We start from the raw sequence: 13823 nt of genomic DNA on the forward strand, positions 1-13823 counted from the left end.
TGTGGCTACGGCGGTTCCGTGCTTCCTTGAGAGCTCGGCATGCTTTGTGATTATTATTCGATTATGTAATTGCACGGTAATGATTGCACTGAAACCGTAAATTTATAGGAGATTCGAAGAATTGCGTCTTCGAGTCGACGCATAATGAGAGGGAACGCGGGGAGTAATTCGTGAGACCGCCTTTCATAACCTTATACAATAATACATCTCTTATAGAGTAAATTGCTGTTTAGCTTTGCTATGACATATCTGTAATAAAATTATTGCTAAATTAGGTTTTCCTACTGTAATACGACTCTAATACAAAATAAGGTGTGTCGAATGTTTTTTTTTTCAATATTCCTGAATTATACCCACATATCCGATTTTTCCCTTATATCCGGTTATTGTATACCTACCAGGATACAAGTATGGATACGAGTATGGTTACTGAACGCGCCCATATTGCACAAGTAATTTACGCTAGTTGACCGTTTTTGAACGCGTACCGTTTGTGGTTTACGGTTGCCTTGAATTATTATTGAATTGTATTCCTTTAGCATACACACTATTAAGTCGTCTACGGGGTTTATTACTGCTAACCAATTGAACGATGTGTCCATAAACGCGTTAAAATGGCAAATTGTAACTTAAAGCGTACTTGATGTCGTGTTGGTAACATTGTTGCCCATAATTTCACAGTCTACCGTTTATCGGCAGAAGGTGTAAAATTTATGGAATTATATGAAATTAATTAATCTTTTCTCGCTACAAACGTGAGTGAAAGGTTGAGATGGATTGTGTAATGCTTGATAATATATTAAAAGCATTCAACAAGAAATCAATTAGGTGAATTGTATAAATCTCTGGGAGAGTTTAAAATAGTTTTTTGTCTGTTCTATTGTTAAAAGTTTATTTCGACACGTTGCCTAAGTTTTAACAATAGAAGGAAATGATTACTACAATATTTCTGGTAAATCGGTTTTGGCTCGGGGTTTCCTAAAAATACACCTACGCATTAAACCTTTAAACCCGTCTATTTCTTTATTGCAGGACTTCTGTCATGATGCTGGCCGCTTTTGGCGCTTTTGCAATTGACGAGGTAAGTGTTTTGATTTATTTGATTGCTTAAACAATAACTATACACAGATTTGAATTGCACAAGTTGGATCAAGCTTAGATTTATTTCACGTACAATTATGGAATTTGCTCCAATACCATTCTTTGTGTACATAAAACATGTCGCTATGTATGTATATAACTCGAGGCACGCATAAATTGCGTTTGATTTATTGCATCTTATATGGCTAATTGGGAAATAAAGCGATTGGTGAATGCGATGGGAATGCTTTATTCATGTTCCAATTTGTTGAAAATGGTTTGTAAACTATGAGTAACTAAGAAAATATTTGAAGCTTTGTGTAGTATGTTAAAATAACCAGTTGGTTTTGTAAACTTGGTCGAATTTGTCATTCTATGAAACTAATTTCATTAATAATTATAATGGTTTATTGTTCGTGTTGATCGAGTGCAACTTAGGCGTCGCCATAAATGCAATATAATTCATACTCATTACTAACTGTAACAAAGGAAGTAGGAGTATTAAATAAATATGTAAAAACCTAATGTTTGCCATGGCGCCATTTATCTGTCGACACATTTCGCATGTATGTGGGCCCGTGGAAATGCCTACGTAATTTGCTCTTATTTATCATCACGTCGCACAATTCTTTCGACGCTCCATCCATTACGCGACCACGACGTTCCACTCGCCCTATTCGCCGTTATCTATATGATAATCGCCACGTTATTTATGGCATCTATCCCTGTGTAACCCTCCCGGCCACCCCTTTATTACATCCTTTTTCTTTTAAACGTCGCCGTCATCCCGCGGTCGTTATCCGTGTTTATCGATTTCCTGGACTTTTCCGTCCGGTTCGCATCCGCAGTCCGGTGGTGCATCGTTGCAATAATCTAATAAACGCGCTCGCCTGTCGCTGACGTGTGTCGATGCGGTGACTCTGAGCAGCGGATATCCTCGGAGACTTCACCATCGGACTGCTGATGAGAACAGGGACGGTCTCATATAAATTTTAAAAAATGACAAAATATTTTAATAATAACTGAGTCTATAAAAATACATTATATTATGAATATTTAAATAGTAACAATGTTGAAAATTTATTGGTAATTTTATGTAAAAAGTTAGAATCATGATGTACGTACTGAATTTAAAATTTTTGTAGATTTGGTTCAATATATGAAGAATCTTATTACAATCTACCTGGAGATGATTTTAATTTATTAAGCAAAAATTTGAGCAAAATCAGCAAGATTGTATGCTTGAAGATAAGTTGACATTTGTGTTATTAAGTATATAATTATGCTCTACATACATAACGCGCTACATAATTGAGAATAACTCAGGATGTCAGAATCATGATGTAATTACATCAGGTTAGGGAATTCGTATTCAAGGGTTGTAATATACAATACTTATATATACCAGTTCACTTTTTAGCCTCAGAATCCTAGAATCATAAATAATTACTTAATAGATGAAAGGAAGAACATTTTACAGAATTAAGACAGAGTTTTAAAATGAAAGATTATTACAATTGCGACGTATGCGGATTACAATGCGGAAAAAAGAACCAATTTCGAAATTGATGATAATTTGTCGGAATTAACTGTAAATGATAACTTAACAGATTAATGCCATCTATTTCGCATGTTTACCACACGAGATAATTTTAATGGTTAGGTTAATGGAAAAAGTAAAGAAACTTCGTACTATTCGGTGATAACTTTATTAACTAATTAAAGAAACCCTTAGCTTACTTAAAAAGATACTGATTGCCGATTTGAAGGATGATGCGTTGTCTAACAATATACATAAACTCTTTCAAATATGTATTAAACAGAATTTCTTCTCCTTTAATAAAAAGATCTATAAATTCAAAGAAGGATTACCTATGGGTTCTCCACTGAGCTGTTTAATGTCAGATATTTTTCTTAACTCAATCGAGAATAATTTTATGTTAAACGATAATAAGAACCCATATAATACGCACATTGTCACATGTTGTAGATATGTTGATGACATTTTTGTTATTCTGGATACAGATGATTCAACAGTAATCAATGGACTTCATCTTTATTTAAACACAATACATGACAACCTAAGATTCACAGTTGAAACTGAACAGAATAATAGTATTAACTTCCTCGACCTTACAATCTCACCGAATAGTACGAAGTTTCTTTACTATTTCCTTGTACGCAAGTGGTGATAAAACCGAAGAATTTTCTCATATTACGGTTGAGAAAATCTTGAGTGTTACAATTTTATGGAAGTGATCATTGTTATGCCAAAACCCCTCCAAGAAGGAAGTTGCTACAAACTTATTAGCTTGGTGTCTTTAATGTCTAAAATGTTTAAATAACAATTATCTTGATTGAATAAAGCTACTTTGCAGCTTTTCTACATGTTAGTCAAGCATTTCACAAGGTTAACATGGTTATCTTGACAAGCTTTGAAAATGCTTGCGTGGGTTAATACTGGATGAAATGGTATTCCTGCTAACTTGTCAGTCCAAATGACGTGAATTTATAAAAACCTCTCCACTTGAGGCATATGCTGAATTTATGTATGCTTATAGTTTCATTTTTACACTCAAGACAAATAATTATTCTTCATAAGCGATCGCACGCAGCCAAAAGTGTAGCCAATACTTGTATATTCGAGAATCTGATTGTTGAGTTTTAGGCCCAGCTTGCGCAGTACTGCTTTGAGGAGTGCTGTTGATAACATTATTAGTCATTTGGATAAAGGGTACGCAACGATGTTAATGCTATGCTTTAACTTACTTAATTCAATATTAAAATTTGTATGGTTGGTTGTGGATACTATTTAACTCATTGCTTAGGTTTGTTTGAATTGGCTGTGGGTTGCTTGGGATATGGATTAAAGATCCCGTAAAAGCACGATCTTAAACTAATAGGATCCTTCATTAGGTGTGGTAAAGGCCATAAGTGATTCTAAATCATCAGCTATTGTGATTTGCCAGTACTCTGTTTGTAATAACCTCTTTAAATTCTCGTATCTTCTTGTCGATATTTGAGAACTGGAAGCACTCGTCTATTGTAGTTGATGCACAATCCAGCATTCATCTCCTTCTTGATTGTTACAACCGTGAGAGACTAGTATGGCTGATTTTGATGAGACTATAGGCCAGTATGCATTTAATGTACAATTCTGAAATCGTTCTTGAGATTTCATTACGATATGTTTCTTACCTTGTCTTGGACTTGCAGGCAGAAGATAAGAAGAGTTGGTTGGTGAACGCCTCCTGGTTTATCACTAGCCTTACAAGGAAAGTGCTGCTTGTGTACTTCCCAAAAAAGATGGAAATGTGCTTCGTCGTTTATCCAGCAAATCTTGCTCTACGGAAGGCATTAGAACAATCTGCTCGACTTAATTCTTGAGCAATCATATTGTTGTAAGGGTAAAATTTAAGATTAATGAGCAATATGCCCATCGTTCCATTCGATATTTTTCCAAGCAAACGGCGTGGAAACGTGTCTATTTGATTGCAACAATTTTTAGAACTTTTCTAGATTTTAATTGAAGTGCCTATCTGACTTTTTAAGGTATACAAATCTTATTGTGTTTTCACTTTGGACTCCTTTCAAGTATGTCCTATTGAGAACACTTTTATCTGAAATGCCCTCTTTATGTAGATCGCAGACTTAAGCCTACGTTACACGTCGCAATTGACTGCTATGGCGGCAACTACGGAGGAGCGTGGTTTGACTGTTCCCGTCAAAATTTGCGAGTAACATGTCTATTACTATAGTAATGACTGCGAGCAAAGCTACTGCGAAGGCTAGAAAATTTTCTACTTTCGGTATATCACGTAAATTTGGTATTTACACGCCAATTTGACTCTAGCAGTCAAACCACGCCCTTCCGTAGTTACCGCCATAGCAGTCAATTGCGACGTGTAACGTCTGCTTTAAAGTTAATCAGTTGTTTATTTCACCAAATAATCATGTCCAAAGTGCTTATGAACCCAGAAATATATAGAAATATACTGAATATACATTCATGGGTAATGTACATAGGTAGTATTATTAAGCTTGAACACATAAAGCTTAACAAGATGAAAATGATGTAGATATGGAAAGCTGCGCAAAATTCCTAAAAAATCTATGGATAGCACACTAATAATCAATAAAATATCCTTTAGTAATCATTAAGTACTATACCAACAAGTAAAGGCACTTCATCCCTGCAATTTGTTGTGTCTTACTCATTCGCAGTTGTGATCCAGACACACATCAATTTATATTCGTCAAAAATCAAGGCAATACTCTGAGGTCTTACCATTACAAACTTCAAAAGCTAGGATTTTTGTAGAAACATAAAAGTTTTTGAAATTGAATTACTGGTTTCGATAAAACAATCATCTTCAAACTCAGATAATTAAAACTTCGTGATTAATTCAAGTGTGTTGTAATGTTTACAGATATATTTTAACATAATAGTAAAAACAGAAAAAAAGTTTCCATTTAAGTATAAGTTAAGTATGGTAATAATTTTTTGATTAATTTTTTTATTGATTACCTCATTATATATGCACCCGTAATGTCCTCTTTAATAATTTCTAATAAATCGACGTTTCTTACAAAAGAATACATCTAATTATGATCCAATTATATTATGGGTCTCGAATCTGAAGTTGATATTATTAAGACCATAATTATAGGAAACATTTAAATGGATATCTGAATTAATTATTGTTTATTAGTATCCGGTTTAATATCCGGATATAAAGTTGAGTGTGTCGTCTGTCTGAGGCCGTTCCTGTAAGAGAGGACACAACAGCCAACCCACTTTCATGGGAGACACCGGCGGCGGCGGCACCGCGCGCAATGACTCATCCATTCATTCGTGCCGTCTGCACACGGGCCACATACACCCATACGAGAACCCGTACGCGTTCTACGCACACATGAACGAATAGGCACACACACAGATAGAAACGCCGGTTCGCGTACAGGACAATTCGTGTACACGTAGTGTAGTTACCTACCAGAGCCTCTCCGTCTTGAATGAATCAACCTCCTCTTCGAGTCGTAAACAATGCGCCCGAACCAACGACGGCGGCGCCTTTATTTATTAATAAGTTTGGCGGCCGGAATTTGCGTTGGGTGGCCGATTAGGTTACTACGCACACTCTCTAAGGAGGTTACGTAATCCCCTCATTCGGTTAGGCGTTAGAAGAAGGCGTTAAGTTAGAGTAATTACTAAATACAATTTGCGATTATCTTTAAATGTTTTATTCAAAGAGGAAATTTTATACAGACCGATTCATCAAGTACGATACATTTACATCAAAAATTTACAAACAAACCAGGTTAATATCTATCAAATCAATCTAAATAATCCTTTAGACTCTAGATATTTCAACATGCTATCAAATTAATCAAAAAGTCCTGCTTTATTTCCCTACTTTCTACATATTTTTTAAAAAAATATCGAGAATTTTTATTCAAGCGATATAATGAACCCATTAACTATGATCGATAGACACTCAGTCATTCGATTTTCTGTCGCGGTTTTGACAGGTCTAACACACTTATTCGGGTCACCTTTAGATCGAACGAGTTGCCCTAGTCCTTACGTCCATAACGACGTGAAAGGTAGTAGGGCAAGACGTCATTTACGCCAAGCTTTCTGATAACTGGACGCTCAGGCGACGACGGTCAGTCGTGCTTTAAGCTTTCGACCGAAAGAGCCAAACTCCTGCAGCAGTTGTACTGCCAAGTCGATACAGGCAAGTCGTAGACTGCACACAAATATATCACCATCTTAGAAATTATTAAGCACTTGTTAAATGTGATCACCTGGTAGTTTTTAATATATCAAATAATAATGAAGCGATAAATACAGATAGATTCAAATGTTTCAATTTATTTTAATTATTTTATGATTTATTAATGAATATTAATAAATAATTAAAACAAGAGATATTTTAATAATACATAATTTCTTGAAAATACGCTATTCATGGATCATTATGTTTAGCTAATGATGTGAATCTCCACATGCGATTTTTACACCCTATTGGTTTATTTCTAGTAATATTTTACACATAATGTTATGTATAATTCGACTACACATGCGAATGGTTTTAAAGTATCTGCGGAGTGGTATGTGTGTTACTGCCGATTGCAGCCGCAGACGCATCTGCTACCACATCTCTTCGCCGGCAGGAGCACGTGTGCTCTTTTCAATTTGAGAGATGCCGGCCTGTTTCCTGTATGGGTCTTTGTTATTAATTTATGTACATTCGGACACGTTTGGACAGGATTGAAACCGCGTAATATCATTTTTCTATAAGAAATGTTTAGGCTAAATTAATTATGAAAGAATTTTTGTGGTTAGTTTATAAATTAGGATTAAAATTTGTAAGTTAATTAAGTGTTGAATTGATTTAGTTGTTATTTAATTCATTGTTCTTGTCGAAATCTGATAAGAAAACTAATGAAAACAATTAGGGTTAACTGAGATTGCACGTAGAGCGATTAACCACTGACGACGTAATCAGATTTCTCAATAACAATTTGTCAACCTCAAGAAGTAAATCGTTCATTGCCTAACAGACGTGGTAACAGATAACATGGTAGGAGAGTTAAACGTGTGTGGATATAGTTAAAGAAAATATTACCTTGTTTTTCAAGGATTATTTTTTTTGTAACATATTATTAATCATATCAAACTTTCTTTCGCTGTAAACTTTTATTAAACTGACTTGTTTTGTTAGACATTCCAATAGAAAAACTGATCTAGAACATTGATTGTGTCCCAAAGCAGTTTTTCAACTTCACCCATACATTGCGAGGGTAAGGAAATTTAGAAATGCGACCGTTATTTATCAAGGCGTTCTTAGTGGAAAACCATTGCCAAGAGACGGAAAATTTATAGACCAATTTGTCCAATTCTTTGAATTTTCTGCGTTTTTCTCAGGAAAAAATACGTCTAGTCTCTTAAATTGCGGTTTTATCGCGTGTTTTTGACATAAATGCGATAAAACGGTCGATATATCACCGACCATATCCTTTTAAGCGATTTTAATTCAATTTATCATTTCTTTTCATTTTAAACAAGTAGGTTGTAACGAAAAGATGTTCTATTAATTTTTTTCGGTGAAAACAAATTTTGCGGACGAGTGGGCGGCCACAATATTTGTACATATGGACGCACGTTAAAATTGTGAGATCGTGCCGAAATTGAGAGACGGGGAGAAGAGAAAAGAGGCCGATAAATAGACGACCGACGGCATCCACCAGCCCCCTACAGAACAGGAGTTTATGGTGAACACCTTGTACAACTTCCGAGTGCTGATATCAGGTTACGCTTTACGATGTTTGCACGGCGACAGATGCTGCAGCAAAAGATATCCTACTCTTATCCTACGACAGCCCATCGTCATTGTCGCATTTTCACCGGTATATTTCCTTCCAAATTACTTTTCGTAGACAACTATTGCACTACTGAATGTAAGATGTAGGTATTCTATTTTAGATGTGCCCTATATTATGTTCTCGAGGGATCCATAGACTCACAACAAACAGCTTATTGGGAAAATAATTCAAACTTAATGAAATTGCAACTAAAGCATTTTGTGAACATTCTATTTTAATAATATTTTTAATGAGATCCTAAAAAGTTAGTTCACACCAAGTATAATGTAATAAAGATTCTTATTAATACATGCGATACGTTTTTATGAACAAAATTTTTTTTTAAATTGCCAATTAATGACTTAAGTGATGATTTTAAGTATATAAAGTATCAACTAATTAACGTATTATTATACCATTATTATTATAATAAATAAGGAACTTAATTATAATAAAAGATCATCTTCCCATACGCGTTATTAAAAATAAATAATCGACTAATCTCCTCAACAGACATCTTTTTATAAGCAATTTATTTAAGTTAGTTATGTGAACGGAATACAGGAAATCGAAAAACTACTTCCGCAAGTTTTATCCCAAAAATCTTAATGAAGTAGTAAATCAAACTTAAAAAGCACCACTTTAGGGTAAAACCCTATCTAAAAAATGTGTTTTCCGCAGTAATTTATCATTCTGAAATAAGCATAGAATCTGGAAAGCTGGGGGATTAGTCAATAACAATAAAAAAAAGAACAGATCCGGTGAGGACTTTTAGTCGTGTGTGGTGGTAACGCGATATAGAACCGAAGCGTGCTAAAGGGGATGAAGGAGCTAAAGGGTGGCAAAAAACTCACCTTATTAACATATGGGAGTCCCCTTATAGTTCTGGTTTCTTCAGGGGAATTTAAAACGTTTTAAATTTACTTAAAAGCTTATTTAGCTGTAATCCAAAACATTTGTTTTTTAAGTACGAAAAGGTGAAAGCGTGAGTTTACAATTTCTTGAATTATGCTTATTGAGTGCAAGTTAATTTTCAGTGTAGAATCGATTTGAGGTTAAATACGGTCAACGTTGGCTAATAAAACTGACATGTTACGAGCTACGAACCCTCCTCTTTCGTTTCAATTTCAGTCAACCGCATCAATGGGATGATCTAGGCGAAATCTAATTAGCAATGAATTAGCGGGATTATGTTACTGTTTTAAAAACACGCCTCGTACAAATTAAGTAAACAAAGACAGTTGTATCGAAAATTAACTGGACGAAAAAGTTGTAATTTCCATTAAATTATTGGAAAAAAAGGAAGATCAAGAAGAAAACATTTTTCTATTTTTTTAGTTATTTTTAGAATAATTCTATTTACTCTTCTTCTGAAAAGCTACTTCTAACTTGCTGGAAAATGTATTTACATCGAAACTTGTTTACAGGATTCATGTTCAGCACATAGTAGATAATTGGGAGGAATACAATAATACCATAGAACATATATTTTTCCAGATTATGCAGAACAACGAGATCGATCGCAAGATATGTGATTACAAATACAAAGGTTGTTGAATGTAGAGATTAGGCATTGGAAATATTGAGGTTAAAATGTTGGATTGTGTGAGGTTTAACAGGCTCTGCGAGATGTACCAGCTATAAAAGTAGAAACTGTTAACGTCTCATTAATATTGGAATAAATAGCGTTTCTAAACATGCAGATGTTCCACAATATGTGGACAACCTTTCAGTAGTGTAGAGATTGTGTAAACATAACACTATAATCTTTAAAAAACATTTATTTTGATACTAGCAATCGCTGTTGAAGTTGTCACTCCTAAAGAAGGACAATTCAAAATGCTTCTTCCATTATAATTTTTACTATTGTGAGTTGCCACGACTAGAAATTTTGTCACCAAATAGTATATCATAGCTTCTTCAGTTCTTTGTATCACTACATACAAGTCACAATTTGTATATCAATTCGGTTAACAATTATTACGACGTCAGGATTTAAATGTATCTGTTGACCAGAGCAAGAAATAGTGTATATTCATGTGAGTTAATACAAAACTACTGAAATGAGGTGGTGAATAAACAGCATACTTTTGGTTGGTTTATATTAGTGCAGAATCCAAGAAATTAATCAGATTCTCTTTGAATAAAGGCTGAAAGAACAGTAATTAAAATGAAGCATTGTTGCAAAGTCGAATTTTTAGTTAATTCAGTACAACTTAGTGTAGGTCAGATTCTTCCGTTGCCTTCAAGTCGTCGAAAAAATTGTTCTGACCCCCGTTCTGTCCCAATCAAATTATTTCCGATCTGTAAAGTATTTGAAGGAAGTAATTCCAGTCTTTTCAGTTTCATCGATTGAAACTTCAAGTAGAACTGAAGATTTTCCATATATTTGAAAGATTTTTGTATGTTTGAGATCTTGATCTTAGAAGAACTTGGTAATCGATAATTACGAAGCTAAAGTCATAACACTCATAACACACTTCAAACGGTTGAGCTGTCTGATGTTGGCTTAAAATAACTTTGTGTTCCAGCTTTCTTCGATTGCGGTAAATGTGTTGGGGTCGAATCTGCCACAGTGACAGAAAGTTGAATAAAATGTCAATGAGATATTTCTACATAATTTCATCAACCTAGCCATAATGGTCCAGACCACCATATACTCCTTTTCGAGTAGTATATTTATTTGCATGAAGAGCCGAATTTTCAGGATTGCATCATTTCTGATTTTGTTGCTTCGCCTTCCATATAAATCTTACATTTCTCTTTGTGCACTAGGGATCAATTAATTCAGGCTAGAGCACCATCTATATATTCCACAGATGAATGGGATGATTTTGTATCACTTAGTTTTCAACAAGTCATCTGGGACATTAACATAATCCTTGATATTTCCATTATTTTATAAATAAAGTTCATGTTATCTATAATATATTGGCTTCATTATTTTCATTTAACTTCGTGTTTTTAATTCTTTATATTTCATCTTGTTCTACAATATACAGTATAAGAAACGTGAAGTTTTCAATTCGTATCTGGAGTTCTTATTTGTCATATACACACACAACTATTGATTACGAAGACATGGCAATAAGCCAGGGCGTTTTGCCAAAATTGCTATCGGTATCTTTTTGTAGTAAGTATATCAAAAAAATTATTTCCCATTTTTGAAAAAATTATAACATAATTGTTAAAGATTGGACACTTTATTTATCTTCGACTAGCCGACTATAAATGTTTACATTAACAATTACCCTTAATTCTAGTACAATTTTAGCTGTCAATACATTAGGGCGCCCTCGCAAGACATAACCAGGTTAACGTAACGATGGCGAGCAATGATTAATTTCCCCATTTTTCCCACCTCGGCAGCGTCAACTAACGAATTTTTAATGTTTCTCACCAGGTCCCCTTTGTCGTTACCGTGGCCCTTGTCATGGTTTTTTATGATCACGACGACGTTCCGCCATTTGTAATTATGGGGGCGAGATATTCTTGACCGTATATGCGGAGGTGGAGAGAAAGATTGGCCGGTGATAAGGTCCCGTGGTTTCCAAATGCTTTTTACGTAGACACCGCGCCGCACCGTCGCCGCTACGTTCAATGTACTCCTCCAGCACCCGGTCGGTTTCGTTACGAACGGTGTACGGAAGAAGAAGAACGAACGAAGAAATAATGTATTGGGGGTGTACAATCTTGTGATGGTGTGCTGTATAGCGGGCGGATGTCGTCCTGCGGTTGCAGCTGCCGTTCTGTCGCGTCTTGTTGAGCACCACTTGCAATTTGCCGTGTTTGAAATTTTAGATGTTTGGGGAACGCAAACGTAGCCTAAATATTTGGAAGAACGGAAGAAGAAATCTAACAAATTATCTTAAGTTGTTTTTATGATTCATATACAGTTCGCATGGGAACATCCTTTGACAATTGTCCACTTATTGTCCTGGATCAGTACAGAGCACACCTACGAAATGATTGTGCGGTGCATGGTACAGGGTTGACTCATGAAAAAACTACCAAGATTATACTCTTAAAGCGTTAATAAGGATGGAACATATCACGTGCAATTTCGTACGCCGGCTTTCAATTAGTCACATTGTTGAATAGTGGATAATTGCTCTCCTTGAGTAACGCCTATTTGTGTCAAAACTGGAACGACCCAGTATTTGTTTGTAAAAATATTTGTTCTTACAATTAGTCGTTTAACCAAAAACATGAGAGTCACGAGAAGATAAGAGAAGTTATGAAAAGTGAAAAGAAGATTCTTCTTTCGTCTCGTTTTTTAACACTTGGGTCGCTACCGTAAGGTGAAACTGCAACATTTGCCAGATATTGACCGTGGCGGGATATCTGGATCACCTGCCCTCTCCGATGGTTAGTACCATATGGGATTCGGGTTTTGTCCATCGATCCCTCTATTAACGATGCTAACGTGAATGGACGGCGAAATGGGGCGGACAACGGCGGCGTTGGAGTTTATTCTAGAAGACACGGTGCGCTCATTCGGCTGGTCGGCATAATCCGCATTAAGAAGAGACCCTCTATCCCGTATTATATTATTACGGTATTAGTGCGGTAATTTGTCACACGAGCCCATTGGTTCCCTACCCAATTGGCAATTTGTGTCACTCAAACGAATGGCCTCCGTTTGGGGATTGACCGACGTCCGATACGGCATTGTTATGTATTTATACGATACAAACAGATTTCCTAAGAGATTTTATCCACCGGGAATTGTCGTGTGACATTGAAATTGGGTTATTTTCGTTTACTCAGAACCAATAGTATAAAGATAAAAATGATATCGTTATTTCCCATCAATTGGAAGTATTTGTAGTATATTTCTAGAGCTATTACAATTTGTTTCACAATTTTAAACAATATAGAAAATTATAGAACGTATAAATGTAGTAAATGCGATAATGCGGTTATTTCAAAAGAAGGAGGGTTTATAACACCCCTTAATATTGAGAAACGAAGAACGTGACCACCCAACTAAAGTCCAAGATTCTATTGCTTTGTTATGGGTGTTCAATCAATACCCATATTTTTCTAATTCCTTAAAGTATTTCCTTCATTCTTCCCACAAACTTGTAGACCACCATGAATTTCGTTATTCACTCCAAATCCTTTTTATCTAATGACGTTTATCATTGCACAAAACGTTGCAAACATGACGTAGTGAATGTCATATAATGAAATAAACATGTCATTTAGAAATCAATTTTCAAAACGTTGTTTCAAACTAACTAATTTTGACAATGTGAATGATTTTATATTAATTCAGTGGCAATTAAACGAAATTGTTAAGGGTTACTATGTGATATACAGATTTATTGTAGCTTCTGTATTTACCCTAGTTTCTTATGCCGCTGTAA

General features: G+C 35.2%; 1 protein-coding gene across 1 annotated transcript in view; it reads left to right on the plus strand.

Moving 5' to 3' along the window:
- Window positions 1-13823, plus strand: part of LOC111420245 (pro-epidermal growth factor-like) — a 126434-nt gene that overhangs the window by 4554 nt on the left and 108057 nt on the right. The window contains exon 2 of the mRNA XM_071195893.1: window positions 1033-1081. The gene's annotated coding sequence lies outside the window, so the exon portion shown is untranslated. The remainder of the gene's footprint in view (window positions 1-1032; window positions 1082-13823) is intronic.

This window comes from Onthophagus taurus, chromosome 1 (assembly GCF_036711975.1).
Source record: "Onthophagus taurus isolate NC chromosome 1, IU_Otau_3.0, whole genome shotgun sequence".
NCBI lineage: Eukaryota > Metazoa > Arthropoda > Insecta > Coleoptera > Scarabaeidae > Onthophagus > Onthophagus taurus.